This window comes from Theobroma cacao, chromosome 9 (genome assembly GCF_053813885.1).
Source record: "Theobroma cacao isolate CCN51 chromosome 9, ASM5381388v1, whole genome shotgun sequence".
Classification (NCBI taxonomy): domain Eukaryota; kingdom Viridiplantae; phylum Streptophyta; class Magnoliopsida; order Malvales; family Malvaceae; genus Theobroma; species Theobroma cacao.
In genome coordinates, this window is record NC_142647.1 from 15,823,375 (window position 1) to 15,830,563 (window position 7,189).

The window sequence follows — 7,189 nt, forward strand, 5'->3', positions numbered from 1 at the left end:
GATGCATTTTGGTTAGAGGTGGGCCCACGTGTCACTATAAAGAAATTTTATGCTTTGGTTATTTGCTTTATAGTATATATGAATATAATTAACTTTTACGCTATAAGAATTATGTACCAATAGTTTTACGAAAATTATTTTACAAGAAAATAGTTATTTTATTGAATATTTTTATTATATTCAAATGGTCAAATTTTCATTTCAAATGAACGTTTTAGATACTTAATTTGTTTTTAAATCATTAAATATATATTTTCTGCTTACCTACTACATTTTTAGCAAGTTTCGAGGTTTTTGACAAAAATAATGAAAATGCCCCTGTGAGCCAGAAAACAAAATGTTATGTTCTGATTTGGAAATGATTTGTAATCCCTTGAATTTTGATATTTGATAACTATTGCTCATCGGGGAAGTGCAAAAGCTGATACCAGAGCTTTGCAGGGTTTCGATCGGCATTCGGGGTGAAAAATGTCTGTCGAGGCCTCGCGGCAGTTGTCACCGGCTCGATGGGAAGTTTCGGATCGTGACAGCTATCCACAATTCTTGTTTAACAATCGGTGGTAGTTAGGGTTTTCCTACTATTAGATAAGAGGAAGCCCTCCTTGGATGGTCTTCCCCTCCTAGAGATTGGATCTCTTTGAATTTGGATGGGGTGTATTGAAGATCAATTGACCAAGCGGCTGCAAGTGGTGTCTTAAAAAATTCAGCAAAAGAATGGCAAGGTGGATATAAAGTTCGGCTTGGTAAGTGCATGGCATAACGAGCTGAACTTTGAGGAGTTTTTAGGTGGTTCTGTCTTGCATGGGACATTGGTTACGGAAAGATTGATTTACACGTTGATAGCAAGCTTGTTGCACGAGCCATTACCTCAACTTGAACTCACCCATGTTTTAATTCAAATCTAATTAATGCAATTTAGAGCTTGCTTCGGCTGCAATAGGAAGTTCTTACATGCCATGTTTTTAGAGAAGGGAATGGTTTAGCTGACTTCAAGGTTAATATGGGGTTTTTTTTGGAGGAAGTTTTTTCTTTTTATCATAATCCACTAGCTAGAGCTAGGGAACATTTGATGTATGATATGTCGCGGATCTCTTTTCCTCGAATACTTGGACTGTAAAGTTTTTTTTATTCTAAAAAAAGTTTTATTTAAACCTGTATAAATTTTTAAAAAAATATTTAAAATGATGATTTATGAATATATATATATATATATATGTTATTGATCAGTAATATAAATAAATGATTGGATTTGAGCTTTAGGAAGCTGGAATTTACCTTTTTCTCATATCTTTTTATATTTCAAATTTATTTTGCATGATTTCTAATTTGTTTTCTATTTTTTGACAATAAAACTTATGAAATATCTTTTTTATAAAAAAAAATTAATATAAAATGCACTAATCAATTTTTTTTTATTTTTGTGAAAATCAAATTAAAAAAAACGAAATGAAATGAATCGAATACACAATAGAAACAAAATGTATATGTATAAGTAATAAATATATAAAAATAGAAATAAAATACATATATATAAGTAATACATAAATAAAATTAATATATAATAAGATACAAGAGTGGAAATTATTGATTTATTTATTTTCATTTTCCCATACACATGGATTTTGAATTACCATTCATAAATTTCAATCCGTTCTTCTCAAAGTCAAATTTGTAACCTCTATATTAGAGTCACAAATTCTAAACACCATTGAAAGAAATTATCTTTCAAAGGTGTAATTTAGAAACTGTATAATGATCCAATAAATGAAATTTAAAAACTAAATAAGTAAATAATGATATGATGTAATTTAGAAATATTATAATTATTTATATAAATAATTAATATTATGTCATATTACGCAGTGTGTTTTATTTAAATAATATATTGTTAAATAATAATATAATACTAAGAGATCAATATTACATTAACAAAATAATTTAATGTTAAAATAGAATATTACGAATTAAGTGGTAGAATAAAATAATAATAGTATTAAACATTGTGACATATTAGAGCTCTTCCTAAATCAGATCAGATTAAGTGAGTTGGGCCCAGACCTAGACTCAGTGAGTATTAACAGGTTATGAGTTTTCCAGACTTGACCCGGCCCAAATAGTCTGATGTCAAACGTTGCCTAGACCTGGCTCTAATTGAAAAGATGTAGTCCAGAGCCGTCCGTTTAACCCAATGCCAAACAATTTGCTGATTTAAAATAGAATACAATGTCATAAAAAGGGTTGAGAAGTGTGGAAGTTATTCAAGGAGAGAAAATGGAGAATGGAATTAAATAAGCATATCAGTTTGCCCCATTCAAATGATTTGGAATCTCTTTATGCACACACAATAATTGATTATACTTGTTTTCAAGCTTTTTCACTTGTATGGGATTTTCTTCTTCTTTGGTCACACATTTCGACTCTTCTTTTCTTCCTTTCATTTGTTGCTCTTAAAATAGTGAATTGGTGGAACAATTCTGTAACAATTGTCAAGTCCATTCGAGGAGATTCGATAAAATTGAAACGATACGGATAAAATTAGCATGGCCCTGCATAAAGATGACACACAAATCGAGAAATGGTCCATAACAATCGTCAAGTCTACTTAGGTCAAAGGCAAGGGTGGAGTTAGCGTATTTTTGTAGAGGGGGATAAAGATAAAAAGAAATAAAAACTAAAAATTTTTAAAATTAATATGTCAAATTTAACTAACAATTAAAAGATTCATAATAGACAATAATTTTATATAACATATAAATCAGAAGGAATAAGAAAAGAATGATTTACAATAGTCATTTCCAATGATGTTTCTTGAATTCAAATTTATCAATTATTGACTTTTTACTGAAAAGGCTAGTAATATCTTTTTTAATATAAACAACTAAATTATCTATAAGAAACTCATTATCTATTTTGTTCCAAGGTCTTATTTACACAATTTTTATTGCTGAAAAGGTTTTTTCTATAGTTGTTGTAGAAACCAAAAGAGTTAAAATAAGGAGAATTAATCTATCAATCAAAATTAATAAAAAAATAACACAATGATGAAATTTGGAGAATTACATAAAATTTTTTTAATTTTTAAAGATTAAAATTATAGAAAATAAAATTTACATAATAAAAAAAAACATGCTAAGTAGAAGATAAAATCCACATAACAAAAAAGAAAGAAAAAGAACATGGTTGATGGTTCGTAGAAATTTAAAAAAAAAATTTATTTAAACTTAGAACGTATGAGCAAATAAAATAGAATTAAAAAATAAATAATATAAATAGAAAGAAGTATATAAAAGAAAACTTTTCTTCCTCTTAATTTCACATAATGGTGGTGAGTAGTCCCCATCTTTCCTCGTCTAAGTTGACAAGCTTATAAATCTCTTTAGAAAAATAAAGTTTGTTTTGATGGTGAGTTATATAAAAAAAAAAAGTAAAATAAAAATGGAATGACAAAAGAGAAAGAAAAAAAAAAAAGAGAGATAACGAGTTTTGATGGGATTCGTGAAGTCATTTTATTATTCTTTATTTATATTAATTATTAAATAAAAAATTATTTTAAGGGCATTCAAAGAAAAAATATATAATAAATAAAATATTTAAAAAAAAATTTAGGTCCCAAAATTATACTACCATCCACCCTTGGTCAAGGGAACTAGAGCTGTCTTTTTCTTCCTCATTTAAATTATTCACATTTAAATTCAGGCAATAACAAGAGTTTATGATAGTTAAATTATGCAATTAGTCTCTTTATTCTATAAAAAAAATATGAATTTAGTACATGTCCTTTTAATTTGTTAATTCAATCTTAACCTTAACTCGTTAAATATACTAAGATGATGTTTTGACCAAATTGATATAACATTGATTGAGTTAATGTGACATCGATTATGTGCTGACTTGACATTTGTCATACTAACATTTTATGTTGACATAACATTTGTTGACATAGCAAGAAATGTTGATGTGGCATTTGCTAAAATGTAGGGTAGGGTTTTGCCCATTGATAATCACATTAGCAAGTGCTTGTTAGTCCAATCAATACCACATCATCGTGATAATGTCAAATCAACACATAATCAATACCATATAAGTAAGAAAATATCATACTATCTCAATCAATGTCATGTCCACTTAATCAAAATGTCACATAATAAATATATTTAACAATAAGAATTTAACGGTATTAGAATTGAGACTGAGATTAACAAATAAAAAATATATAAACTTAATTTAGACAAATTATTATAAAAAGATTAAATTTATATTTTTTGTAAAGTGTAAGGACTAATTGAATATTTTGACTGTTTATGTCCCAAACTTGCTTTTTTGTTTTTCTGTTGGAGTTCAAGGTCAGAATTTTAATGGCACTGTTCTGCCTTTATCCCTTCTCCCATAAGTTAAAAAAGAAACAGAAAAATCAGAAATAGAAATGCTTACTAGTCAATAAGGCAAGTATAAATTTGATGTGGGCCATTGTGGTCTTGTTGCATTAGGGACGAGGGAAAGTTGGAGGATATCTGACGTATTGTCCACTAAGTACATGTTTGCTACTGCGATTAGACATATGGCACTATGATTTACCTCAAAAAACAAGTCTTGGTTAATGTGTTTGCTTGGCAAATCTTCGCCTGTGCCAAAAGGTATGGCCAATATACTCGATAATTCAAAAGTGGGCCACCATACAGGCTACAACGTCATAAGCTTTTTCTGCCTCTTTCCAACATTATATCCTCCCTTTTAAGGCTAGTGAATTTGGAACAAACAAAATAGGCATCTATCAATCATAGTCACGGGACACTAAGCTTATGAATTTGTTGTACAAACAAGGTGAAGTGGAGCACAAACAGCCAATCTCGCCCCAAGTCTTTCCAATTCATATAGTTTCTCTGCATACAATTTGAAGACAGAGAGAGTGAGTGGCATGCAACGTGGCTAAAAGGAGATAGAGAGCAAAACAAAGCAAAAAAGGTGTAATGCATTAGGCAAACACCTTTGCATTTGATTGCACAATTCCATGAGCAAGAGACTAGGCAACAAGGCACGAGTGCGCAACCCACTAGCTCTAGGGATGATTGCACCGTTAATTCTATCTTTCTGGTTATTGAAACTATTTACAACACCATAATGATTAGGACATGTTGGTGGTCCCTCAACCTCCACATTTTTCTTTTTTGTCAAGACTATCTCAAAGATCTTCCAACACAGTTTCAAGTGATGATATCTAAATGGCCACCACTATTTTTTTTTATCTTTTTCAATAGAAATGAGGAGCTCAATCATGTCCATCATGTTGTTTTTGAACAAAAAGCTTCAATGATGATTCAAGATACACTCTTTTGCAACCATTTTCCTCCGTGATGGTTTAGCTTACCTCCTCTCTCACTTTATTGAAAAGAAACTACATCGTTTAATCGTATTTAATTATATATAATTTTTTTAAATATTTAATAAAAAAAATTAAAACTCATCGACTTATAAATTTTATTTAACATAAAAATTACAATTTTTATGTATTAAAGAATGAATACAATGACATAAATAGACACTTCCAATTACGTGGGAACTTAATAAAGAAAGAATTAAAATAGATATTGTTTTGCAAAAGTTTATAACAAAAATGTACTTTTTGTCGCATAAATGCAAGCAGGTGGTGGAGCAAATATAAGTTGGTTTATTTGCAAGCAGGTGGTGGAGCAAATTTAAGTTGGTTTGTTCATTTATTTGTCCCAAGACATGAAACATTACGTACATTCTTGTGTGTTTCACCTTATTTTTTTAAGTGTAAGATATATATATATATATATATATATATATATATATATATATATATATATATATTGTCCCATCATCAGCCAATGGCAAGATAAAGCAATTCCAATGGCAAAAGGTTGGGATTTTTTTTTTTTTTTTTTATGTTGGATATGTAAAGAAAGAATTTAGCACCTTTGGACTAAAAAAGAGAGAGATGATACGACAAGGACAAGGACGCATGGCCATCTTCAAATATGTTGACAATTTAAAGGATATTCAGATATGTAATGTATCTATGTATATATCATAGTTGATTGTTATTTTAGTATGAAATTAGAATTTTTGGGTAGTGGAAAGGTAGTAATCTATTAACGACATAAAATATAGAATAATCACTCATGACATGGACCATAGTCGTGATTAAAGATGTACGTGAAATTTAATAAATCTTTATTTACTAATAACATATTATCCTTAACAATTAAAAATAATAAATTGAATCATCTCCAAATCTCATATTTAAAAAAATTAGTAATAAAGCAACTTATATATAATAATGGAAACCTAACTTAATAATTTAAAAATTTTGGATTCCAAGCATGGTCTTTCAAGATATATATACCGGGTAGATTTTTAAATGAGTACACATTCAAGGCATGTAATTCATTTGTTAAAAGCTGATCTTATCTAACAGTGGATTAAAGCTAATCCTAGCTGATGAGGCCAAATCACAAGTAAACTATCTCATATTTTAAAAAATATTCTATGTGGACTGCCACTATATCATAAGTTGGAAGTAGTGCTGGCCAACTGCTTTTGCCAAATAATTTTTTCAATGATCCAATGCTCATTCTTTGGATTTGTTTGGTTACTTTTCAGCTAAGCGTATTCAGTTAATAGCTTTAAAGTTTCATAAAACCTTTAGTCTTATATCATATGAAGCATTTAGCTAAGATGCCGCAATTGGTAATGCATGATAACCTATGCCTAGTTGTTGCAGGATAATGTTATATATATACTGAGGTGACTTACAAGACACCATACCACCTACTATTGCTCATAATGAAATGTATGGGAGATGTACGTATATATTTATATTTTAAAAATTAAATTTAAATCTAGATATAATACTTAAAAAAGGTTTTTAAATTATTTTAAAAAATTTAAATAAATTTTTACTTTTTTGTTACGTTCAATCATGTTATTATACTTTTATTTTGAATTAAATAAATTATTATAATTAATAATTTATTAATTGTTGTTGGTCAAAATATCATTTATTTCATCATTTGATGGTGACGTGACATATTGACATGTTATAATAGATGATGACATGATATGTATACTTATGTAATATGATGACATAATTATGTAAAAATAGTTTTCCTCCACTTTAGCGTCATGTTAGCATTATGTAGGTTTAAAATAATAAGTGATATTTTAG

General features: G+C 28.6%; 1 non-coding gene across 1 annotated transcript; it reads left to right on the forward strand.

Moving 5' to 3' along the window:
* The first annotated feature begins 2,490 nt into the window (after positions 1–2,490).
* Positions 2,491–2,590, forward strand: LOC148760781 (U6 spliceosomal RNA). Its single transcript, XR_016028685.1, has one exon. It is a non-coding gene; the product is annotated as a U6 spliceosomal RNA (small nuclear RNA).
* The last annotated feature ends 4,599 nt before the right edge of the window (positions 2,591–7,189 follow it).